This window comes from Hippopotamus amphibius, chromosome 4 (genome assembly GCF_030028045.1).
Source record: "Hippopotamus amphibius kiboko isolate mHipAmp2 chromosome 4, mHipAmp2.hap2, whole genome shotgun sequence".
Taxonomy (NCBI): domain Eukaryota; kingdom Metazoa; phylum Chordata; class Mammalia; order Artiodactyla; family Hippopotamidae; genus Hippopotamus; species Hippopotamus amphibius.
Genome location: NC_080189.1, coordinates 78,501,163 through 78,528,687, shown reverse-complemented (window position 1 = coordinate 78,528,687; position 27,525 = coordinate 78,501,163). Strand labels below are relative to the sequence as shown.

Sequence of the window (27,525 nt, the reverse complement as noted above, 5' to 3'; positions counted from 1 at the left end):
TTTCAGAACTCCACTATGATGTAAGACTAAGTCAACAAATTCCGAGCATGATTAACGTATGAGATCAACATTCATGTCTAAGAAGGCAAAAGAAAAAAGATTCAAATACAGTCTGAATGTTTTCATGTTTTAAAAAATAATTTAATTGCAGAGATTTATTCATGTTAGTGCTTAACTGTTTTATAGGATTATCTACCTTCAGAAGCCCCTAACCTGTTTGTTCTTTACCAAATGCAACATTCCTTGTTCAGTCATCCAGGATCGAAACTTGAGCCTCTTCTGTCACTCTGCTTTCAACAGTCAGGATTAAGTTCAACCACATACAACGAGAGCAAAAAAAAACACTCAGGCAAGCCAAGAGCTTACACAAGATAGAAAGTAATTGTAATCTCACAAAAAAAGAAGCCCAGATGTAGCCAAGCTAGTGTATTCTAGTTCACAGTGCCCAGCCCTCTCGATGATGTGCTATTCTCAACATGTGCCCTCCCTCTCAAGGTCCAAGATGGCTGCTTGAGCGCCTGCTATCACATGCCCATAACAGCCAGTAGGAAAGAGGGGAAACAGCGCTCAATCCTTTTAATAACACTTTCTAGAAGCTGCACACAGCACTTCCACTTTCATCTCACTAGGCTGAATTTAGTGATATGGTCACATCTAGCTACAAAAAGACTTGAAAATACAGTCTTTTCATTGGGCAACAACAACACGTCCCACTGGCAATGAGGGTTCGTGACACAAAGGAAGAAGGAAGCGTTTGCCGGGATGAGCACGGTCACAGTCTCCAGGACACGTCTCTCTCACTCCATGCACCCAGTCCTCTCAGCTCCTCATCATTATTTAGCCAAGTCAGCCTATCAGCATGGTTGTAATGCTCCTTACCATCATCTCTGCCTGAACTATAACATCCTAACTGATCTCTTGAGCCAGGTGGAAATTTGGGCACAGAAACTGAAGAAAAGTGTGCAGAGTCATCTGAGTGGGAGGCACCACTGCTTTTCCTTCAGGCTTATACAAGCCACCCTGGCAAAGGAGGAGCTCTCTATTCTTCCACACAAATGTGTTAAGGCCCCTAGGGAAAGACAGAGAGCTTGACTGCAATCTGGCATCTGCGCGTTTGCGGAAAATCTTGCTGGGGTTTAGTGGTCAGAGATGAGGGTCTTCACAGAGCAGGAAATCAGTCTATAGGTCAGAAAACACTTCTCAGTGGGTAGAATCAAAAAATTATCAACATAGAATTCTATACTCAACACAAGTATTTTCCACAAGTGAAGGCAAAATAAATACTTTTGCACACAAGTAAAAGTTGATATAAGTGACCTCATACAGTATTTGTCTTCCTCTGACTTATCTCAAGAAATGTTAAAGTTCTTTCAGCAGAAGGAAAATATCAAATGGAAATTTGGAACTACAAAAAGTAATAGAGGCCTACAATGTAAAATACATGGCTAAATGTTAAGGACATTTGGTCTCATTTTTAATCTTTTTAAAGGTTAACTGAAGTGATGTCAGCAAGATGACAGAATAGGAGTTTTCTACCACGTTTTCCCCAAAGACCAACGGTTAGGACAATCACCTACTGAGAAGAGTGCTTTTGTGGAACACTGGGGGTCCAGCAGAGAAGTTCCAGCACACTATGGGGGCGAGAAAAACAGATTAGACACAGTGAAGAAGGTAAAAGGAACACATCACCCCCTCTCTCAAGGTGGTATGGCTCAGTGCTTCTCACCAGCAATTTCTCCCACCAGGGAAAGTGAGAGCATGTGAGTGAGTGCCCAGCTTCCCCAGCTGTACAGGATGCCGCCAAAGGAGACCCCATCTTCCCTGCCCCTTCCAGGACACTGAGGTGAGCTGCACAACTGAGGGGCAGGGAGGGGCTGAGAGAACAGCCACTGGAGTTGGGAATGTGTCACAGGGACATGGATCCTACTAACCATTTCGAGGATGGCATGAGCAGGCCTGCCCCTGAGCTGCTGGGGATGCTTCACCTACAATTCCCCTGATGATCTGTGCACCTCACTCACATACCCTCCCACCCAGTGGCGGGCTCCCATATCCCCCTGACCCACGCTTTCAGTGAAGGGCTATGTTCAAAGATCTGAATGCAAGTAAAACTGTGTTTAAAGAGATGTAAATACAATGGAATATTATTGAGCCATTAAAAAAAAACAAGGAAATCCTATCATTTGCAACAACATGGACAAACCTGGAGGACATGCTTAGTGAGATAAGCCAGACAGAGAAATAAATAGAAATACTGTGTGATCTCACTCATATGGAGAATCTTAAAGTTGAACTCATAGAAACTGAGTAGAAGGGCGGTTGCCAGGGGTTGGAGGGTGGGGAAATGGGAAGAGGTTGGTCAAAGGGTACAAACTTTCAGTTATTAGATGAATAAGTCCTGAGGATCTGTGTACAGTGTGACTACAGCAAACACAGCACAATGTACAGCAATGGTGACTATATCCTGTATTATACAACTGAAATTTGCTAAGAGAGTAGATCTTAAGGGTTGTCACCAAAAAAAAAAGTGAGGTAATGGTTGTGTTAACTTGACTATGGAAATCCTTTCACAATCTATACAAATATCAAAACATTATGTTGTACACTTTAAATACATTACAATTTTTTTCAATTATACCTCAATAAGGCTAGAAAAAAATTGTCTGCTTAAAGCAAACTTAAGGTATGTGAGTTTATAACATGTAGAAGTAAACTATGTGACAAAAATAGCACAAGATGAGGATATAGAATGGAAGTATATTGTTGTAAGGTTCTTGTGTGAAATGGTATATTACGTAAAGGTAAATTAATAAAGTTAGATGCATAAACCCTAGAATAATTACTGAAAACTAAAACAAAAGGTATAGCTAATAAGCCAATAACTGAGATAAAATGGAATCACAAAAAAATACTGTATTAATCCAAAAGAAAGCAGAAAAACATGAAGAAAGAGGAACAATGATGAGACATGTAGAAAACAGCAAGATTTAAACTTGATCATATTGATAATAAATGTAAACTGTGTAAACACTAAGCTTAAAAGGCAGGGATTATCATAATGGATAAAAGGAGAAAAGCAAGACTCAACGATATATCATCTGCAAGAATTAGTTGGTCAATGACACTGACGAATGTCCCTAAGGTCTACAAAAATATAAAATATCCTCTTCCCTATACCTGGGAAATTACTAGATAGTGCAGGAAGAAGGGTCCAGAAAGGTCCTCATTTCACAGTGGGTCAAGAAATTTTGCATCAATAAAAATTTCCCTGCCAGGGAGTGAACAAATGCAGAAAGTCAGAATTATGGATTCAGCCTTTCTGGTAGCCCTAACATAGAATGTGCTAGAAGACAGAAAGTATGGGTGAATTCAAGCCTCTCAGCCACATGGAGAATAACACTAATTTGAAAAGGCTGGGGGAGTCACTTGTCCTAACCAATTCATATCACACTGACCCACTGAGGCTTCTGCAAAATTAACCTCCAATACCAATTAACACTACAACAGTCACTAGGCAAAGAGGAAAAAACTTGGTGCTGTAGCAAGTCAAGGATTACATCATTTGCAGGAGCTAACAGATGTGTTCACTACATTTTGGCAAGTCGGGCTGTCAAACACGCCCTTTAGCCTGAGCAAGTCAGCCCAATAAAATAGGTAACCAGGTAATGGGCCAGCACCTTCTTCCTCTGTCAAGTAGAAGCAAGATATACATTTTGCTCAGTCTCTTTCATAAATAGGAAGCTATGAGCAACTGCATTTGTAGTCATATAGGTAGTTTCCCTGATAAGTATTACGAGGTGACAAAAAAAAATTTCTTAAGGGTTAGGGCAGGGTGGTTAGGAGTACTAGACCAGCATCTCACCTTGAATTCCTGGAAAGTAGCAGACAATAGCAGAACAGTTTCAAAATGTAATGTTGCCTCTTAACATGGGTTGTGTTTGCAAAGCCAATGAGCAACTACAGAGGAGATATGTCCTAAGGATAGCCATAGCTGATGGAGAGTGGACAGTCTTACAGTGGGTTGTTTTATCGAAGGATCTAGATTCCATCTAGAGAAACATAAGGGAAACCAAGGCAGCCAATGAAATAATCAGGTGATGAGGGAAGCAGGAAAGCCAAGTTGGGTGACTTTTTCTGCAGAGTGGTATGAACTGGTGTATGAGTTTCCTATGGCTACTGTAACAAATTCCCACAAACTTAGTGGCTTAAAACAACACAAGTAGCCATTGTGGTTCCAAGCCTATGCTTTTGCAGATCCTCAGGAAGAGGTGTGGACAAGGCTGCCAGGAAAGCATCAACAGTACTGCAGATTGGACTGGCTTAGAATAGAGTGACTGGGAAACTTAGTGCCACTAAGAAGCACAAAGACATACAAAAAAAGGAGGGGGGTGGGTGGGTGGGGGAGGGTCAGGGTTTGAGTCCAAGATGCGGCACTTAACTGCAAGATCTTACTTACTTACTTAGGCAAGTCACTTAACTTCTGTGTCCTACTTTATCCATAAAATGAAAGAGCTGAACTACATTATCCTCTAAAGTCCCTTCCAAGTCAAAGTGCTATGAGGTAATATAATAGGGGAGAAAGGAAAAAAAGAAATCAGAAGTTTACTCTCCTTAAGTTTAAAACCAGGGCTTAGCATTTCATCTTCCCATGGGATTGGAGAATAGAAAAGTAGACTTTTTTATTTTGAAGCCAAATAAATGATATCTTGAAAACACTAAGCATGTGGAAAAATCTGACTCTCTGTGGCATTATTACTTAAATTTTTGACTAATCCATGTAAATTTAAAAACAGATGACATATTTTGATGATGCTAATAATTAAAATATATAAAATGATAATAATATATCATTAGGAAAAGAAAGAAAATTTTAGGTTAACCAATCTTTGGTGTTGGGGAGGAAGGACTGGGAACGGTGGAGGAATCAGTTCCTAAGAAGTAGGAAGTGTCACTGAGGACAAATTATGAGTTATGAAACTGGCAACAGATTAATAAATACCTAGAACACAACCTTGAAAATAAAAAAAGTAATCAAATGCCCATTCTACATGATTTCAGAATACTAATTTTAAAAAGATAAAGTATTGAGGACTTCCTAGGTGGCGCAGTGGGTAAGAATCCACCTGCCAATGCAGGGGACATGGGTTTGATCCCTACTCCAGGAAGATACCACATGCTGCGGAGCAACTAAGCCCATGCGCCACAACTACTGAGCCTGCACTTTAGAGCCCGTGAGCCACAACTATTGAGCCCATGTGCCACTGAAGCCCACGCGCCTAGAGCCTGTGCTTTGCAACAAGAGAGGCCACCGCAATGAGAAGCCAGGGCACCACAATGAAGAGGAGCCCCCACTCGCTGCAACCAGAGAAAGCCCGTGTGCAGCAACGAAGACGCAACACAGCCAATAAAATAAATAAATAAATAATAAAGTTTATAAAAAAAAGAAAAGAAAGAAGATAAAGTATTGAAATATACTATGTAGTTAATCCTTATTACATAAGAATATTGTCGATGATATGTGAATACTTATTGAATATAGCAATTCTCAGGTATTTAATGTAAACTCAATCTCCAGAAACAGCACCTATGCTTTTTGCCAAAAAGAACTGGTTATAATCATTAACATCCTACACAAACATACCAGAGGAACACAGAAAAGTATAAAGAATTACAGTCAACCTAAAAGTAAAGGAAATCTCCTCTAAAATAATAACCCAGATACCCACTTTTTGGCCTCGGTTGACACTTACCTAAATATTAGTAAGGCAGGCTTTGAGAATGCAGAAACAAATCTATCTGGGTAATTTATGCAGTAAGAAGAGAGCTACAGGTTTTATAAATGATTGTTCTAAATGGTGAATGTGTGAAAGAAAACTATATGGAGCCAACATTTTAAGAGCATCACAGCTGAAATCACGGAGAGACTATTTGCAGAGGGGTCATGGAAGGACAGTGGTGGTTGTGGTGACAATGAATTAAACCTTTGGAAACCTAAGCCCTAGTCTCCATAATCTCTAAAGGCTTAGGTCTGCTCACCTGTAAAACAACAAGCTTCTAGTATTTGAGAAGATAATAGCTAGTTATTTTTCACATTTACTGAGGGCACATATTAAGAAACAGGCACATGCTGTCAAATAAAAGCCTTATGATGGATGAGAGAATAATTTTATGTTAGAAAGTATTGTTAAATACTGCAACATGCCATCAAAAAAAGCCTGTAGGTTACTTTTTTGTTTAATAGTAAACTTGATTTTTAGAGCAGTTTTAGGTTCACAGGAACATTGAGCAGAAAGTACAGAGAACTCCCATCTATCCCCTGCCCCCATACACACAGCCTCCCCCACTATCAAGATCCTGAACCAGAGTGGGACCTCTATTACAATCAATACACCTACAGTGACACATCATCATCACCTAAAGTTCACAGTTTACATGAGGGTTCACTCTTGGTGCTAACATTCTATGGGTTCTGACAGATGTATAACAACATGTATCCACCGTTATAATATACAAAATAGCATCATTGCCCTAAAGGTCCTCTTGGTTTTGCCCACTCTTCCCTCCCTCCCTACCAACCCCTGGCAACCACTGATCTTTCTATTCAGATTACCTTTTTTTAAGGTCAAAGGCTTACCTAGGACAAAGGTGGGAAGACTTCCTATCTGGCCATTCAACATCCTAAGCTGTCTTTGCTTACTGTCATACAACATTATAGAGCACCTGAGCTTTGTCACTATTACAACAATACAGCATAAGGAAAATGACATGAGAATGAAAATATTCCACTCAAAAGAAATTTAATATTAGTAAGTTACTGGTACATTAATTACAACAATATTCTGATATTGTCAGTAACAAAAACAGTTCATCATAATGCCCTACCAGCTTTTGCTTCCCAGCTTTCTGTTAAGAACTAAAAAATAAAGTTCAGTGTGTTGCTCATTTACAGATCAAAACACCAGCTTTTAAAATTATCTTTTTTAACAGCAGTGGTCAAAATACTGGAAATTAACAGCTGCCAAAAAGCAGAACCTGGCAATTTACATTTATGAGACACGTTACAGTTCAGAAAAACCATAGTGGCCATTCCTCAGAGCTCTTCCCTGATTCAAGCCTGGCTTATGGCTGTTTTGCAAGCCCCAACCCTAGATTCAGAATCACAATCAAGCAGGTATGGAAGACCTGAACTGTCCTGGCTAATTGGGTGAGGCCCTCGTCACCTAGAGCACGTTTCCACTTGCCAAAACAGCTCATTTCCAGTCAGACAGGGGTAGAGCTGATCAGAGAGAAGGCAGAAAAGACCATGGAGACCATGTGTCTCCAACTACAATGCACTTCCAGGAGGCCAGTTTTCAGATGAAAAAGTGTTATCTTGGATTTTCAAATCATTTTCTCTGTATCATGTATCATGGCTGAGACCATTTTGGTTCACCATATAACCTAAGGCCAGTACACTCTGACATGAAATCTTGTTCAATGTAGGCAGCATAAGATCTGATTTTTAAGAATCAAATCTTTCCCAGCAGAGGGAACAGTGACTAGAAGGGGTGGGGGCACAAGTGTGGCTTCCGGATGCTAGTAATGTTGCTTCTTGCCTTGGGTGCTCATCACTCAGTGTGTGCAGGTGTGTACTTTTCTCGGTATTCACAAAATACTTCAATAACAAGCTCAGACCAAGACAAAAACTGAACACTCACCAACAGAAAAAAAGACTAATGGGTAAGAACAGGCAATTCACAGAAACTCAGAAGGCCAATAAACTTTGAAAAGATGTCCCACCCCTCTCAGAACCCTTTCCCTAATGCCCTCAGAAACACCTCTATCATCCCCAATTACTCAACATTTTCTCAGACATTCCTGCTTGGGACACAACCCTGGCTGCACATACAAGCACCTGGGAATTTTAAAAAATTACCTAAGTCTGAGCTCCACCCCAGACTATCTGAGTCAGAATCTCTGGGGGCTGGGACCCAGGAAATGGTATGTTTGCAAGCCCTCCCTGGTGATTTAAGTGTGCAGCCAGGGTGGAAAGCCACTGTCAACTGAAACCTGGCTCTCCCTGCAGCCCTGTTCAGTCTGGCTGTCTTTATTCTCACACTCCTCTTCCCATTAGGCTGGAGGCAGGAGAGATGCTCTTATTTCTCACTGTCACTTCCAAACTACTGTCTCACCTGCTCTCAATCTCACATTACCAGACCACACCATCCCTAACTCTCCTGTTGCAGTCATCAACACGACACCCCCAACCTCACTCCCTAATGGTTTTAGCCCGTGGCTGTGACACTCTCTCCAACACTGTTCTTATCAAAATGCATGATAATTTAAGAAATCAAAAAAATACCATGAGGCAAGAGAAAACGGAAAATCAACATACCAAAACTGCTGGGATGCAGCAAAAGCAGTTCTAAGGAGGAAGCTCATCACAGGGATAAATGCCTACATGAAAAAACAAGAAAAATCTCAAATAAATGACCTTATATTACACCTCAAGGAACTATAAAGGGAAGAACAAATGAAGACCAAAGTTTAAAAAAAGGAAAGAAATAAAGATCAGAGCAGAAATAAATGAAATAAAGACTAAAAAGGCAATGCAAAAGATCAATGAACTAGGAGTTGGTTGTTTGAAAAGATAAATAAAATGGACAAACCTTTAGCTAGACTCGCCAAGGGAAAAAAAATAAAAATTTTTAAAAAAAAGGACTCAAAGTCCGAAATGAAAGGGGAAACATTACAGTTGATACCACAGAAATATAAAAGATCACGAGACTACTATGAACAATTATGTATCAACAAATTTGACAACCTAAAAGAAATGAATAAATTCCTAGAAACAAAATGCATGATGATTTAAACATCCACAGATGATCCCTGACAGCCTCCTCTCCTCTCAAATCCAGTCCTTCACTTGACCACAGCTACACATTCCCACAGTCACACCCTAGAACTTGTCCTTACCAATAACTTGACCCCCTCCACAATCTCAATTTCCACCAACCTACTTCCCAGCCATCCCTTATTTTTTCAACTCACCTCCTCAAACACCTTTACTCCAGTATTTTAAAGCCCAGTTCTACAGTCCATTGATCCTACCATCTTTTCACTGTCCTTCACCCAATCTAGAGCTCATGGTCCATCAATACAATCCCCTCTTTTGAACACAGCCTCAACTATCTCGCTCCCACTTCCTCTATCATTATCACCAGGCAAACCCCAATCCTAGATAAATCGTGCCTCCACCTTATCTGCACAGGTGAGTTTTTTAACTCTGCTGACTGACCTCACTATATACCAATGACCACTGACTCCAAGTGGGCCATGGTGTGGCCTTGTAATCACAGACCATTTCTCTATTGTCCTGAATGACTGCATCACACCCTTTCCTCTCATCTCACTTCTACACCTCACCCCCCCTCCCAGGCTTCCTAATTCACTGAAAAAATAAAAGCAATCCAAATCTATCAGTTTACCTACATTTGTGCCAAAGTACTCTTGCTTTCCCTTTGCCACCATGGATGAATGGTCTGTGCTCCTACTAAAACCAGTCCCTCCACTGTATGCTAGATCCCATCCCCGTTCACCTACTCAACATCATTCCAGTAATTCTCCCCTCTCTCTTATGCATCAATTTCCGCCGCCGCCCCCCCACTGTATCACTCATACCAGCATCGAACACACTAATAAAAGCATAAACACACTTTGAAAAACTCTCTTAATCTCATATCATCTTCCAGCAATAGTCCCATTTCTCTACTCCACCATGGAGAGAAATTCTTCAAAAGAGATGTCTATTTTTGCTATCTCCAAATCCTGTCTTCCCATTCTCTGAGGGTATACCAACCTAGTGTTTATCTCACTGCTCCACAGAAAAAGCTCTTGTGAAAGTCTTTGATGACCTCCATACTGTTAAAACCAAAGGGCAAGTCCCAGCACTCAGCATATTTGATCTACCAGAGCACATCCGATGTCACCAACCAGTCCTTCTTTCAAACAGCTCCTAGGCATCTAGGACACTATTCGTCCTGGCTCTCCTCCTCCCAACCGAGCATGCATTCTCAGTCTTTCTTGTTGGTAAGTTTCATGTTTCTGACCTCTGAACACTGGGGTGACCCAGGGCTCTTCTTGGACTTCTTTTCTATCTCCACATCCATCCCTTCATCCAATCTCATAGCTTAAACCCCTCCTCTATGCTGACATCCTTGCCTCTAGCTCAGACTTCTTTGTACTCTAGACTCATATATCTACCTGCCTCTTCAACATCTTAACCTAAATGCTGAGGAGGCATCTAGAACTTGCTTGTTCAAAATCAAATTCCTGAATTCTCTCTCCTCCCTGAACCGGATTCTCCCACAGATCCCTTTCAATGAATGGCAACTCTAACCTTCCTGCTGTCCCGGCCAAAAACTTTGTACTTTTTCCTCTCATATCCCACATCTAATATATCAGCATACCTTGCTGACTCTGTTTATAAATATATGCAGACTGTGAACACTTTTCATCACCTTCATCTCCACCCTGGACTAAGTCACCATCATCTTGCGTGACTTACAACAACTACAACCTAGTTCGTCTCCTTGCTTTCTCCTTTAGCCTCTCTTTCAGTCTCCTCTCAGAACCACGACACTCTATGATCCTTTTAAAGCCTAAATAAGGTGATGTCACTCCTCTGTTCAAAATCCTCACATTTCAGATGGTAATCACTCAAGGTAAAAGACTAAGTCTCCATAATGGTCTATAAGGCTCACTATTCATTCTCTCACCTCACTTCCTACTACTCCCTTACTTTATCCCAGCTGCCCTGGCTTTCTGTGCTTCTGTGCACATGTCACACATGAGGGTCTTCTCATCTGTGATCCCCTCTGCCTGGAATGTTCTTCCTCTAGTTATCCACAAGGCATGTGCTCCCTTCTCTCTCTCCACATCACTTATCACCATCTAAGATGCTATGTATTTTCTTGTCTACTCATTTTCTGCCTCCCTTTACTAGAATGTAAGCACATGGGACGTAGCCTGTCATCTGGCAATACTCAACTCATCCACTCGATGAACGAATGTTGCTTATGTTCATTAATAATTAGTAAAATGCAAATTAGAGCAATATGAAAAGTCATTACCTACCAATCATATGCCAAGAATTTAAGCCTGATAAAACCAAGAATGATCAGAGCATGGAACGGAAACTTTTGTATACCAGTGGTGGGAGTATAACACAAGTACCTTAGAGAACAACTTGGCAATATCTAGTAAAGCTGAAGATGTACATACCCTTCAATCCAGTAATTGCACTTCTATGTATATATCCTAAACTCTAGGGCCCAGGACAACTTTCTTACAAGTACACAAGAAGACCTCTGCAAGAAGACTCACTTCCACGTTGTTTGTAAATGCAAAACAACCAGAAACCTAAATATCTACCGACAGGAAATGTATAAATTATAATAGATACATATAATGGAGTACTATATAACAGCTAAAATGAATGCCCAACCTACGAATATCAACATGCTGGTTGACAATACGCTGAACGAATGAAAAGCAACTTGCAGAATGATATGTATCATAGTATGATGCTGTATGTGTGTGCATGTGTGTATACATACACACACATATAATTGAATATATAACTGAAAACATGGAAAAGGAAGCTATCTTGTATGTGACTATATTTATATATAATAATATACATCAGGACAGTGGTTACCTCTGAGGAGGAAGGGAAGAAGAGAGAAAAACAGAATCAGGGAGGATTATACAGGGTGCTTCAATTGTATCCATTTTGTTTTATTTCTTAAAAAAGAAAAACCTGTCAAGTATGGGAAAATATCAAATTTGACAGAAATAGATGACAGCTATATGGGTATTTGTTGTTATTCTCTAAACTCTTCTGTAATCTTAAAATATTCATAATTTTAATGAAGCATATTACATTCTAAGAAAACTTATATGATTAAAATTGCACATTTCCAAACTTCGTAAATAACAATGGCCAGCTTCTTCTAATTGAAATGGCTGCTAGGGCTTCTCTGAAAATTCTGGAATTCCACAAGAAGAGAGCTGACTGCCAGCACACTCACTATTCCACTTCAGCTTCCTTTCCTTAAAAAGACCTTCAAGTGGCATATTTCTATTTAAATATTAATCATCTGTAAACACTACCACATAAATACACCCCTAGGGAGGGTTGTGAAGTAGAAATGCAATTTGAAGCAGACACAGCAGTAGGCACCAAGACTCATGTGAGCTTCTAAAATCACCAGTTGGTACAGATGACTGATGTGAAGGTAGATAACTGCTCTTTCACTTACAGCCTTAGGCTTCCGAATTACAGTAGGGCCAGTGAGATCTCTTCTGTTTTCTCAGACCTTTTATCAAAACTAGAAAGTGCCTATGTAACTTGAGCTCAGAAGAAAAATTCTCCTTTAGATTGCTTATTAATTAGAATAATACAGGATAAAAATGCAGGAACATTAAAGATAATCTACAGGAAAACTCATGTTTGCAAGGTCAAAACAAAAGTTGTGGAATCACATATATGAAAAACTAATGTTTAGCCCTTAGATAAATCAGACAGGTTAATTTCACTGACATCAACACAATCAACTTGTTTTATAAGCAAGATTGTTTTTAAAAATCTCACACGTGAAAACTGACATACAATTTGCAGATGCAAAGGCATAAACCCAGCTGACTGGTATAAATGGCAAACCTCTCAGTGCTATGGTTTCCTTGCTGTAACACCCTGTAAAGATACTGAATACCTGCCACCCACTAACATTTACACAGGCAGAACCTTTGGGAATCACAGGACAAAACGCAATGCAAAACCTGCTTTATAACCAGAGTGAAGGTTTAGAGTTGATTCACTAGGCAGCCATGAGCCGAAAAGGATGAGTCAACTAGCACAAGAACAACTCTATTATGCTAATGATTTGTATCAACTGTGTTAGTGGCTACGTGATGTGAATCATCAATAGCCTGCCATAATTGTGACCTTTACTCGGCTGGGTACTTAGTTTCCAAGGACACTAATCTAAACTAGAATGTGCTTTTAAAAACCCATTATCAGTCATTACTGATTAAATAACTAATCCTCACAAGAAGATACTGCTTGGAGGGCACACCAAGCACATACTCCTACCACACAAACGTTCTGTCTGTATGAGGGCTGATATATCCATTCTGAAAAGCACCTGCATGTTTGAAAGCCAGAAGCCCTCACCACCACCACCACCTTATATTAGTATAAACATTTCTGCAACTGTCCACAAGAAAGTTTCAAATTCCCCCGGGGTTTATTTTAGCACTGAAGAGACATCTAGAGCTTGCGAAAACTCAGAACAGGGTGAATTTTAAAAGCTACAATTATATCTTGACTGCCTTCATCAAATTATACGAGTGGGAGGTAAAGGCATTGAGACACTCAAAAGAACACACACCCTCAAAGGTGAATCCTGCACTCTGATACACTAGGATCAAATGCAGAAGTCACACATACCTCACTTGGTGAATTTTACACGAAGAACAGGGAGTGCATAGTTCATCCTGGGGAGTGCATAGTTCACCCTGTCGTGAGAGGAGACATTCAACGCACCTTTCTAGATGTAACCAAGGTACTTTTTATGATTTAATTAAAAGCTCTTATTCACTTTATTAATTACAGAGTTAATTATGTCTGTTCAATGTGAACCGTGGGATTTGCAGTGTCAACTTATTTGTTAAAAAAAAAAAAAAAAGCGAAAACCTTTTTTTCTCAGTACCAATTAGCATGGGTGTATTTTACATTTGCTCCTAATAGTTTCCCGTCTTGAAACACTGCCTAGATTTCCACTTGACTCTTTACCACAGACAGCACCACTGTCACAGTCACAAAAAGGAAATCTTAAACAATTCTGTTAGAAATGTTTTAATTGATTCACTGTGCCCTAGATAAAGGCTTATTTGATATCTCAGAAGTAATACCATAGCTATTTAGCATGCTGTTAACATCTAAACAACTAATTGGCATGTCATACACACTACCACTTCAGAATGAGAACTATCTTAGAAGTCACGGCCAAAGGCATTTGAGAAATAAGCTGAAAGAGAAATTGGGCAGGAGGTGGGGAATTGCTGGGGCACGGTTAGAGTCAACGTAATTTTTCAAATATACAAATGCCTGGGCATGGGACTATTTTAGGTACATTTTTGGTCTGCCCTTTTGATTCATCTGGTAGATCTATGTTAAGGATGTAAGTATGTTTATATATCAGTATTTAACATCACTTTGTAAGCACTTAAAGGGCAAGGGAAAACTTAACTTTGCCTCTTTAGTGTTCCCCACTAAACAAAAATCAAGACTATGCCAGCAAATCCAGGATGCTCTATGATTTTGACAGATCTTGTCCAAATTAGGCTCTAAATTTTTAGCATCATCTGGTGGCAAATTTAGCCTTTAAATTGGAGAAGAAAGTATGGACCACAATAAGTAACGTAAAACCTCAAATCAGTAATAATATTCCAACATCAGGGCAAATTAAAGCTTCTGAAATTGTTAAATTTGGGTCATAGATACATGGCTGTATGTTATCCTATGCTCTCTAATTTTGTGTACGTATGAAAATTTCCATAATACTAAAAAAAAAAAAAAAACAAAAAAAACCCAAGCCTCTGAAAGTAGCCTGATTTGTCTCATGGAAAAATTCTTTAGACCCACATTCTAACTAATTCTGTCCTCACATTGCAAATACAGTTTCTGGTAACATCAGAGAAAAAAACTAACAGAGAAGCCCCGATAAGCTTCCCAAAAATGTAGGATAATGCCTCTACATAAATGAAAAACCAAAAAACCTTAAATTTATAGTTTAATACTCAAGTTCATACTAATCTTGCTGTATTTTATTACAATAGTTTCATTTTAAAAAATGCAATGGCAAATATTCTTTACAAATCTACTGAGTTAAGAAAATGAAGCCATAGCAATACTGGCCTCTGCAGAACACATACCTACCTCTCTACTAGGTGCTCTGCAAAGAATTACTTCTCAGGTTATCAGAGACTCAGAGAAATTATAATATGGACTAACATATTTTACCAACAGCAGTAATGAGTTTATGCTGATATACCCTGCTTACCTTACTCGTTTTCATTTCTACAAAAGAAAGCTACAAACAAAACCAAAAAAGCTTATGTAGATTCAACACAATATATGACCTTGAAGAATCCTTTTATAAAAAGTTATAAAAAAAAATATTTTTTTTGGCTGCACTGGGTCTTCATTGCTGCACACAGGCTTTCTCTAGTTGCAGAGAATAGGGGCTACTCTTCGTTGCAGTGCTTGGGTTTCTCATTGCACTGGCTTGTCTTGCTGTGGAGCACGGGTTCTAGGCATGCAGGCTTCAGTAGTTGTGGCACTCGGGCTCAGCAGTTGTGGCACAGTGGGCTTAGTTGCTCCTCGGCATGTGGGATCTTCCTGGACCAGGGATGGAACCCGTGTCCCCTGCACTGGCAGGTGGATTCTTAACCACTGTGCCACCAGGGAAGTCCTAAAATACTTCTTTACCACTAAATTATTTTTAACAAATAAAGTATAGGGACTTCCCTGGCGGTCCAGTGGTTTACAATCTGCCTACCAATGCAGGGGGCATGGGTTCGACCCTGGTCGGGGAACTAAGATCCAACATGCCATGGAGCAACTAAGCCCGCACGCCATAACTAGAGTCCACGCACTGCAACTACTGAGCCCACACGCTGCAACAAAAAGCCCACACACAGCAATGAAGGATCCCGCATGCCACAACTAAGAACCAATGCAGCCAAATAAAAAAAAAATGTTTAATTAAAAAAAAAAGTGTGAAAACTCTTTAGTAACTAACAAAAGTAGAGAAAAAATTTCATCTTTTATATTACTGAAAAGAAAACCTTTTATACAAATGCTTACAGTATTTTGATTCAAAAGCTAAAAAAATATGCAGTAATATTCGAATCTTCAGTGACCCTTTATCCTCTATACCTTGAACCTGTTTAAATTCTGGTTTGAGCCCCTTATTTATTCTATGAGCCTTCCTAAAAATTCAAGGGTTAAAGCACAATCTAGAAAAGAATGCCACTTAAATTTAGTGGAGAAAATAAAGAGAATTTTTACTTATTTAAAAAAGTATGAGGGGAGAGATAGGATTAAGATGGCGGAGTAGGAGGACGTGCACTCACTCCCTCTTGCAAGAGCACCGGAATTACAACTAACTGCTGAACAATCATCGACAGAAAGACACCGGAACTCACTGAAAAAGACATCCCACATCCAGAGACAAAGGAGAAGCCACAATGAGATGGTAGGAGGGGCGCAATCACATTAAAATCAAATCCCATAAATGCTGGGTGGGTGACTCACAAACTGGAGAACAGTTATACTGCAGAAGTCCACCTACTAAAGTAAGGGTTCTGAGCCCCACATCAGGCTTCCCAACCTGGGAGTCCAGCAACGGGAGGAGACATCCCCAGAGAATCAGATCCTGAAAGCCAGCGGGATTTGATTGCAGGACCTCCACAGGACTGGGGGAAACAGAGACTCCACTCTTGGAGGGCACACAAAAAAATGTGCTCACCAGGACCCAGGGGGAAGGAGCAGTGACCCCATAGGAGACTGAACCAGACCTACCTGCTGGTGTTGGAGGGTTGCCTGCAGAGGTGGGGGGCAGCTGTGGCTCACTGAGGAGGCAGGGGCACTGGCAGCAGAGGTTTTGGGAAGTGCTTATTGGTGTGAGCCCTCCCAGAGTCTGCCATTAGCCCCACCCAAAGAGCCTGTGGGCTCCAGCGCTAGGTGGCCTCAGGCCAAACAACCAATAAGGTGTGAACACAGCCCTACCCATTACCAGACAAGCAGATTAAAGTTTTACTGAGCTCCACCCACCAAATCGGATTAAAGTCTTACTGAGCTCCGCCCACCCAGCCCTACCTACCATCAGTCCCTCCCATGAGGAGGCACACAGGAGGCTCCTAGATAGCTTCCTCCACAAGAGGGCAGACAGCAGTATCAAGCAGTATTTCATCTTGCAGAACTGAAAACCACAGCCACAGAAAGAGAGAGAAAATGAAAAAGGAGAGGACTTTGTACCAGATGAAGGGACAGGATAAAGCCCCAGAAAAACAACTAAATGAAGAGGAGATAGGCACCCTTCCAGAAAAAGAATTCAGAATAGTGATAGTGAAGATGATCCAGGACTTTGAAAAAAGACTGGAGGCAAAGATTGAAAAGTTTACCAAAGACCTAGAAGAATTAAAGAGCAAACAGAGATATGCAACACAATAACTGAAATGAAAAATACACTAGAAGGAACCAATAACAGATTAACGGAGGCAGAAGGGCGAATAAGTGACCTGGAAGACAGAATGGTGATAATCACTGATGCAGAAAAGAATAAGGAAAAAAGAATGAAAAGAAGGAAGACAGCCTAAGAGACCTCTGAGACAATGTTAAACGCACCAACATTCGCATTATAGGGGTCCCAGAAGGAGAAGAGAGAGAGAAAGGACCTGAGAAAATACTGGAAGAGATTGTAGTTGAAAACTTCCCTAACATGGGCAAGGAAAGAGCTACCCAAGTCCAGGAAGCACAGAGAGTCCCAGGCAGGATAAACCCAAGGAGAAACACACCAAGACATACAGTAGTCAAACTGACAAAATTTAAAGACAGAAATGTTATTAAAAGCAACAAGGGAAAAATGACAAATAACATACAAGGGAACTCCCATAAGGTTAACAGCTGATTTCTCAGCAGAAACTCTGCAAGCCAGAAGGGAGTGGCATGATATATTTCAAGTGATGAAAGGGAAGAACCTACAACCAAGAATACTCTACCCAGCAAGGATCTCATTCAGATTCAAGGGAGAAATCAAAAGCTTTACAGAGAGGCAACAGCTAAGAGAATTCAGCACCACCAAACCAGCCCTACAACAAATGCTGAAGGAACTTCTCTAAGCGGGAAACAGAAGAGAAGGACCTACAAAAACAACAACAAAACAATTAAGAAAATGGTAATAGGAACGTACACATCGATAATTACCCTGAATGTAAATGGACTAAATGCACCAACCAGAAGACATGGACTGGCTGAATGGATACAAAAACAAGACCCATATATATGCTGTCTACAAGAGACCCACTTCAGACCTAGGGACACATACAGACTGAAAGTGAGGGGACGGAAAAAGATATTCCATGCAAATGCAAATCAAAAGAAAGCTGGAGTAGCAATAGTCATATCAGATAAAATAGACTAAAATAAAAAATGTTACAAGAGACAAGAAAGGATATTACATAAAGATCAAGGGATCAATCCAAGAAGAGGAGATAATTATATATATATGCACCCAATATAGGAGTACCTCAATATATAAGGCAAATGCTAACAACTATGAAAGAGGAAATGCAAGGCAGAAATAGAGACACAGGTATAGAGAACACACACATGGACACCAAGCGGGGAAAGCGGGGAGGGTTGGGGGGGAATGAATTGGGAGATTGGGATACCAAATTGTACACTCTAAATATATGCTGCTTATTGTCTGTTAACTGTATCTCAATAAAAGTTCTTAAAAAATAATTTTAAAAATAAATAAATAAAAAGGTATGAGGGGAGAGGGAACAGGACTAGATAATGATGACCATTTAACTGTATTAGGAATACTGGTGTGCAATAAGATATTTTTTAAAAAGAGGAAATGATTTTTTTAAATCACTACTATTAACACCAGTTGATACAGCTGACATGACTGTATGGGAAGATAATACAAAGAAATTACTCAAAACCATTACCAAAGAATCAATGAGTTTAATCAAGTGTGATATAAATGATAATCATAAAAATCAACATTTTTGTAAATACTCAACAATTAGAAGAAAATTCAAAACAATATTCCATTTGCGATTAGAAAAAATAAATATATTAAAGCTTTTAAAATGTAACAGGGAATGTATGTAACTTTTATAAAACCACAAACCTCTTGGGTTAAAAATAAGGTTTGAAACAATAGAAAAAAATACCCAAAAAAGTGATAGCTTCAAGTGTTTACAATTAAGACTTTTCCACAATGAAAACTAAAACAACAAATGTCATAAGAGTTTCATTGCACTTGTCATCTTAAAAAAAAGTTATATTGTTTGTGGGTCACAAAAACTTGGAGCATCTGAATTTTCAAGGGCAAAGTCACTTTCTGTATGTGTGCTGACTAAAACAGCCTCTATCTAATCTTTAAGAGTTCAAATTCATAAGCATATCATCAAGCCCCAAATTAATCATTAATCAAAGGACATATGCAAATGCTCACAAATGAGATGGAGAAGTAAGGAGGACAATCTTGCATCAAATATTTACTGGGCATTATAAAGCTGGGTGGTTCTTTTTTTATTTTTCTATTGAAGTTGAACACAAGAAGAAAAGCACACAAAACATAAATATCCAGCTCAATACATTAGAACAAGCAAACTTCAATGCAACTACCATGGAGGTCTAGAAACAGAGCACTGCCAGTAGCGCCCAGTACCTTCCTGATCCCTCCCGGTCATTAACCCCTTCTTCCTCTCCAAGGGTAACTGTCATGACCTGTAAACACTGGGATCATAAAGTATGTATTCTTTAGCATGTGGGTTCCTCTGCTTAACATTATGTTTTTGAGATACATCCATTTTGTTGTGTGAGCTGAGTTTGTTCATTTTTGTTTACAGCATTTTATTTCTAGGAAGAAACATATAATAATTTACTTACCTACTAGAGTACAGATGCATTTTCTACACCTCCCCAATATGAAGCTAGACCAAATAATGCTGCTATAAGCATTCATATACATACCACTTGGTTGTACCATTTCTGTGGGTAGTGGAACAGCAGGGTCATAAAGTATGCATACATGCAGCTTCAACTCTGCCACCTAGTTTAGCAAAGTGGTTGTACCAATTTACATTCCACCAACGGTGTATCAGAATTTCCTTGCTCATATTCCCACAAACTCCCTATTATTAGTCCTTCTAATTTAGTGTTCTGACAGGTATGTAGTAGTTACACACCATTATGGTTTTAATTTGCATTTCTCTAATGACTTGTGGTCTTGAGCACCTTTTCTTATTTTTACTGGACATTTGGACATCCTTTTGGTGAAGTGCCTGCTCAAGTCTCTCATTCATTTTTCTATTGGGTTGTCTTTTTCTCACTCATCTGTAGTGACCCCTCCCCACACTACTGGCACAGCCACCCCTCGCTGTATTACCAGACTGAAGATCTCCTGCAGGCAAATACTAGTGTACGTCATCTCACTAATCCTAGCTCTGTATGGTGTGTTCTATAACTATCCCTATTTTAGAGATGAGGTAAAAACACACAATCAAGAAATGAGAGAGTCAGGGTTCAAGTCCAAGTCTGCTCTGGGGGATCCTAAACCAGGCACCCCCACTGCTCCCCTGCCGCCCTGCCATGTGCCCACGTGATCTCATTGCTCACCCAGGAAGTATCCAAGCTGCAGAGCACACCCCCAGGCCTGTTCCCTCAGTGTTCTAAATCCTAGTGTGCCTTTATTCATTCCACAAACCCTGTGAAAGGAAAATCAAAATGAAGTCGGTACTGCTAAGAGAGCTCTCTAAAATGGAGCCAAGAAGCCACAAAGGAAGTTGAGACTTATAGAACTTATATAAGTTGAGACTTACACACATCTCAGCCCACTTTGTCTGAGTGCTGCAAATATCTTCTTCCACTCTGTGGCTTGCCTGTCACTCTCTTAAAGGTGTTTTTTGATAAACAGAAATTCTTGATTTTAATAAAATCCAATTTATAATTTTCCTTTTGTAGTTAATATTTTTTGTGTCCTATTTAAGAAAACTTCACACACTCTACGGCCATATATTTTCCTATAATGTCTCCTAAAATATTTATTGTTTTGCCTTTCACAAGCAGATCTACAATGCACTGGGAATTTATTCTGAGTGTGGTGTGAAATATGGGGCTTGGTTCACTTTGTTCCATATGAACATACATGATGCTCTAGCACCATTTACTGAAATACAACATTTCCACTGTTCTGAGTGCCACTTTTCTCATAAATCAAGTATCTGTGTACACATACGCTTGTTTTTGGATTCCTTATGCTGTTCCACTGATCTATTGAACGGAGAGTACTGTGTATCCTTGCACCAACAGAACATTGTCTTTATTAATATAACTTAATTTTCATTAAAAAAATCTTGAGATCTATCAAACAAGTTGTTCCACTTTGTTCTTGAAGAGCGTCTTGGCTTTTCTCAGCCTTTTGTATTTTCACATAAATGTACCACTTTTAATGACTGTCACAAGCCTGTATTTGACTAAATCTTATCGACCCACTTTAAAAGCATGGCAAAGCAACCGTGGAAAACTTACATAACTTGACTGAGGTCATAAAAATGCACAGCCTAGATTTGAACCCAGGAGTGTGTTTGTGCAAAGTGCACATTTTACAATATCCTGCATGACTATAAACTTACACATGTGAAAATGTTAAGCCTAAAAATACATACAAGTGAAAATAACAATAAAGTATTATTTTATTACCTATTCAACTTACTATAAGTAATGTTAAGATAACTAATTTTATCAATGCTGGCAAATTTATTATGACATTGGTACAGAAGTACCAATTCTGCCAATAGAAGTGAAAATTACTACAATCCTCTTAGAGTTCTAAGAAACTAATAGTGATTACTACCAATAAAGGTACACAAGAACTTGATGTCCTGAAGGATTGATTTAGTTACTGCCTGCTTAAAGCCCAATTGTTATGAAATGTGGGTCATGTCTCACTGCCACTCTAGCACTATTAAGGAGATGAAATGGATAGATCTTTGGTAGGTAAAGGAGAGAAAAGATTCATAGACAATTCCCAAAAGTCTGGCTTGAGCAAAGGGTGCTCATAGAATTAATATTCTATAAACGAATATTTCTTTAGCAACTAGGCACTGTGGTAAGTGCTTGACATAAATAATCTCATTTCATCCTGCCAACTCTAGCAGGTATTACTGCTGCCCCGAATTACAAACAAAAAAATAGTAAAGGGAAATAAAGTACAGGATATCAGATCTTAACAGAAACCTTCAGTTGCTAAGCCCTTTCCACCAATAACAAAGTGCTAATATCCATGTGATACTTGTTTCACAACTGAGCTGAAAAACTAGATTTTCCACTGGGGAGTATGCAAGTGACTCTAAAACAACAGCCAGGCAGCTGTCAGGATTTCATTGTAACTAAATGTAGTTAAGTCACATGGGAGCCTTTTGACATTACTGCCCCTAGCAAAGTCACCTTTGAAAACAATACTACATTTGTTTGCTTGGGTTTTTCTGCCTTTTTCCCCCTTAAATCTTGGCACTGTAAGTTTAAAAAAAAAAGTTTAGGTCTTTAATATATGTTAAAAAGCATGTAATAGCTCACCCCACACTTTTTACAATTCCACTACAGTGACAGCAGAAACCCTGGGATTTGGTTTTTGATATATTCTGACAAATTAAAACTAGGTATCACGTAGATAAACAACAAGGTCCTACTGTATAGCACAGGGAACTATATTCAATATCCTGTGATAAACCATAATGGAAAAGAATACATACGTATATAACTGAGTCATTTTGTTGTACAGCATAAATACAACATTGTAAATCAACTATACTTTGACAAAATATTTTTTAAAAACTAAGTATTACAGACTCATGAAAAGATAAGGGGTCACTATGATACACCCTGGTATAACTGGGCAGAAGAGAATCATTTCCTTCTATACACAAGAGCACAGGAACTACAAGTAGAGAAGAAATGGACCTGCTTCATTCTGTACTCTTCAGAAATACTGGGCAAATACACTTAATAGGACAACAGGTCAACCAGAGTAACAATTTTTACCTAAGAGTAAGATTTATAATGTAGAGTCCTGGAAATTATTTTTAAAGTTTCTATTTCATTGAGTCTGAAGATAAGGCCTAGAAATCTGATTTTTAAAACGTTTCTACAAAACAGCCAGAAAACAATTAACAAAATGGCAATAAGCACATACCTATCAACAATTACTTTAAATGTAAATGGATTAAATTCTCCAATCAAAAGACAGAGTGGCTGAGTTGATAAAAACAAGCAAACAAACAAACAAAAACAAGATCTATCTAAATGCTGCCTACAAGAGACTCACTTCAGGTATGAGGACAAACACAGACTAAAAGTGAAGGGATGAAAAAAAGATACTCCATGCAAATGGAAACCAAAAGAAATCTGAGGTAGCCATACTTGTATCAGACAAAATAGGCATTAAGACAAAGAATGTGGTAAGAAATAAGCAAGGTCATTACCTAATGATAAAAGGGGTCAATATAACAAGAGGATATAACATTTGTAAATACTTAGGTATTTTTACATAGAAGCACACAAATATTTAAGCAAATATTAACAGACCTAAGGGAGAAATAGACACCAATGCAATAATAGTAGGGAATGTTAATACCACACTTTCACCAACAGAGAGATCATCTAGACAGGTAATCAATAGAAACCACTGGCCTTAGATGACACACTAACCAAATGGACTCACGTACATATATAGGAAATCCATGCAAAACAAACAGAATACATCTTCTTCTCAAGTGGACATGGAACATTCTCCAGGAAAGATCATACCTTAGGCCACAACCAAGTCTTTAAAAAATTAAAAAGACTGAAATCACATCAAGCATTTTTTTCTAACCACAAAGCTATGAAACTACAAATCAATTACAAGAAGAAAATTGGAAAATTCACATATATGTGGAGATTAAACAACATGCTACTGAATAACCAATGGTGAAAGAAGAAACCAAAAGAGAAGTCAAAATACCTTGAAACAAATGAAAACAGAAATAAAATTTACCAAAACTTATAGGATGCAGCAAAAGTAGTTCTAAGAAAGAAGTTCATAGCAATAAATGCCTAAATCAAGAAACAAGAAAAAACTCAAAGCATCTAACAAGACACCTGAAAGAACTAGAAAAAGAACAAATGAAGCACAAAGTTAGTAGAAGGAAGGAAATAACAAAGATCAGCACAGAAATAAATGAAACAGACTTAAAAAAGAACAGAAAAGATCAATGTAGTCAAGAGCTGCTTTTGTTAAAAGAGAAACAAAACTGACAAACCTTAGCTAGACTCACCAAGAAAAAAGGAGAGAGAACTCAAATAAAATCAGAAATTAAAGAGAATATATTACAACTGACACCACAAATACAAAGGATAATAAGACTCCTATGAACAATTATAAGCCAACAAATTGAACAACTTACAAGAAATGGACAAATTCCTAGAAACATACAACCTACCAAAACTGAATCACGAAGAAATAAAGAACTGAACAGACTGATTATGAGCTAGGAGATTGAATGAGTAACCAAAAACCTCCCAACAAACAAAACTTCAGGACAAATGGCTTCACTGATGAATTTTACAAAACATTTAAACAATAGCAATCCTTCTCAAACTATTCTCAAAAAATGAAAGAGGAGAGCACACTTCCAAACTCATTTTATGAGGCCAGCATTACCCTGACACTAAAACCAGACAAGGACACTACAAGAAAAGATAATTACAGGTGAAAATCCCTGATGAACACAGGTGCAAAAGTCCTCCACAAAATATTAGCAAAACAATTCAACAACCCATTAAAAGGATCATACATCATGATCAAGCATGATTTATTCCAGGGATGCAAGGATGTTTCAACATCTACAAATCAATCAATATGATACACAATATTAACAAAATGAAAGATAAAAATCTTATAATCATCTCAATGCAGAAATGCATTTGACAAAATTCCACATCTATTTATGATAAAAAAAAATTCGCAATAAAGTGGGTATAGAAGGATATTCCTCAACATAATAAAGGCCATATATGAAAAGTTGACATATACTCATGGTGAAACACTGAAAGCTTCTCCCCAAAGATCAGGAACAAGGCAAGGATGCCCGCTCTAGCCACTTTTATCCAACATAGTATTAGAACTCCTATACAGAGCAAGAAAAAGAAAAGGCATCCAAATCAAAAAGGTAAATCAGAAAGTAAAACTATTACTTTTTGCAACTGACATGATGTTATATATAGAAAACCCTAAAGACTCCACCAAAAAATTGTTAAAACTAAGAAACAAATTCAGTAAAGCTCCAGAATACAAAATCAACAAACAAACAAAAAATCTTTTGGTTACAACTAACAAACCAACAAAAAGAAATTCAGAAAACAATCCCATTTACAACTGCATCAAAAAGAATAAATATCTAGGAGTAAATTTAACGAAGGGAGGTAAAAGACGTGTAGACTGAAAACAAGACGTTGATGAAAGAAACTGTAGAAGACACAAATAAATGAAATAATATTCCATGCTCATTGATTGGAAGAATTAATATTGTTAAAATGTCCATACTAACCAAAGCAATCTACAGATTCAATGCAATCCCTATCAAAATTCCAATGGCATTTTTCACAGACAGAGAAAAAACAATCCTAAGATTCCTGTGGAACACAAAACACCCCAAATAGACAAAGAATCTTGAGAAAGAAAAACAAAGCTAGAGGCATGATGCTCGCTAATTTCAAATCACATTACAAAACTATTATAATCAAAACATGGTACTGGCATAAAAACAGACACATAGATCAATGGAACAGAATACAGACCCCAGAAATAAACTCATGAATATGTATGGTTGATTATTTTACAAAAAAAGGTGCCAAGAATATGCAAGGGGGAAAAAAACAGTCTCTTCAATAAATAATGTTGGGAAAACTGGAAAACCACATGTAAAAACAATGAAACTGTAACACTATCTTATATAACACACAAAAGTCACCTAAAAATGATTAAAGAATTGAATGTGAGAATTGAAACCATAAAACTCCTAGAAGAAAACATAGGTGGTAAACTCCTTGACATCTGTCTTGGAGAAGATTTTTTGGATTTGACACCAAAAGCAAAGGCAAAAGAAGCAAACATAAACAGTGGGACTACATCAAACTTTAAAACAAACAAACAAAAAAACCCACAATCTGATTTTGTTTTAAATGGGCAGAGAGGGTGCACTTCGGCAGCAGTGGCTCGAGCGGCCAAAGCAAGATGGGTCAGAGTGGTGGTCATGGTCCTGGAGGTGGAAAGAAGGATGACAAGGACAAGAAAAAGAAATATGACCCTCCTGTACCAACTAGAGTGGGGAAAAAGAAGAAGAAAACAAAGGCACCAGATGCTGCCAGCAAACTGCCCCTGGTGACACTTCACATTCAGTGCTGGTTAAAATTATTGAAGTTAAAGAGAATTAAAGACTATCTTCTCATGGAGGAAGAATTCATTAGAAATCAGGAACAAATGAAGCCTTTGGAAGAAAAGCAAGAGGAAAGATCAAAGGTGGATGATCTGAGGGGGATCCCAATGTTGGTAGGAAACTTGGAAGAGATCACTGATGACAATCATGCCATCGTGTCTATGTCTGTGGACTCAGAACACTATGTCAGCATTCTTTCACTTGTAGACAAGGATCTGCTGGAAATGGGCTGCTTGGTCCTGCTCAACCACAAGATGCATGCTGTGATAGGAGTGCTGATGGATGACACGGATCCCTCGGTCACAGTGATGAAGGTTGAAAAGGCCCCCCAGGAGAACTATGCTGACAGTGGGGGGCTGGACAACCAAATCCAGGAAATTAAGGAATCTATGGAGCTTCCTCTCACTCATTCTGAATATTACGAAGAGATGGGTATAAAGCCCCCTAACGGGGTCATTCTCTATGGTCCACCCGGCACAGGTAAAACCTTACTAGCCAAGGCAGTGGCAAACCAAACCTCGGCCACTTTCTTGAGAGTGGCTGGCTCTGAACTTATTCAGAAGTACCTAGGCGATGGGCCCAAACTCGTTCAGGAACTGTTTCGAGTTGCTGACGAACAGGCACCATCCATTGTGTTTATTGATGAAACTGATGCTACTGGGACGAAAAAGTATGACTCCAATTCCGGGGGTGAGAGAGAAATTCAGCGAACAATGTTGGAACTGTTGAACCAGTTGGATGGGTTTGATTCAAGGGGAGACGTGAAAGTTATCATGGCCACAAACCGAATAGACATTGGACCCGGCACTTATCAGACCACGCTGCATCGACAGGAAAATCGAGTTCCCCCTGCCTGATGAAAAGACAAAGAAGCGTATCTTTCAGATCCACACGAGCAGGATGACACTGGCTGACGACGTAACCCTGGACGACTTGATTATGGCTAAAGATGACCTCTCTGGTGCTGACAGCAAGGCAATCTGTACAGAAGCTGGTCTGATGGCCTTGAGAGAACGTAGAATGAAAGTAACAAATGAAGACTTCAAAAAGTCTAAATAAAATGTTCTTATAAAAAACAAGAAGGCACCCCTGAGAGGCTCTATCTCTAGTGGACCACAGTTGCCTTCCAGGAAAAGGTTGGGAGTGTCCTGACCCCTCCAAGGTGTGAGGGTGGGGAAGCTGCCCAGGGGTCCATGTTCTGGT

The 27,525-nt window shown here is 39.0% G+C and overlaps 1 protein-coding gene and 1 pseudogene across 7 annotated transcripts in view; one reads left to right on the top strand and one right to left on the bottom strand.

Moving 5' to 3' along the window:
- The window catches only part of LOC130851184 (cytochrome c oxidase assembly factor 1 homolog), an 88,216-nt gene that overhangs the window by 40,251 nt on the left and 20,440 nt on the right, over positions 1-27,525 (bottom strand). For 3 of the 7 annotated variants that reach the window (XM_057731106.1, XM_057731109.1, XM_057731108.1), the window contains exon 2: positions 8,375-8,436. The exons of 2 other annotated variants lie outside the window; for them this stretch is intronic. The gene's annotated coding sequence lies outside the window, so the exon portion shown is untranslated. Of the gene's footprint in view, positions 1-1,577; positions 1,632-8,374; positions 8,437-27,525 lie in introns of all 7 variants that reach the window. 2 more of the 7 variants (XM_057731110.1, XM_057731111.1) reach the window with 2 other exon arrangements.
- On the top strand, positions 26,121-27,431 carry LOC130851182 (26S proteasome regulatory subunit 4-like; annotated as a pseudogene).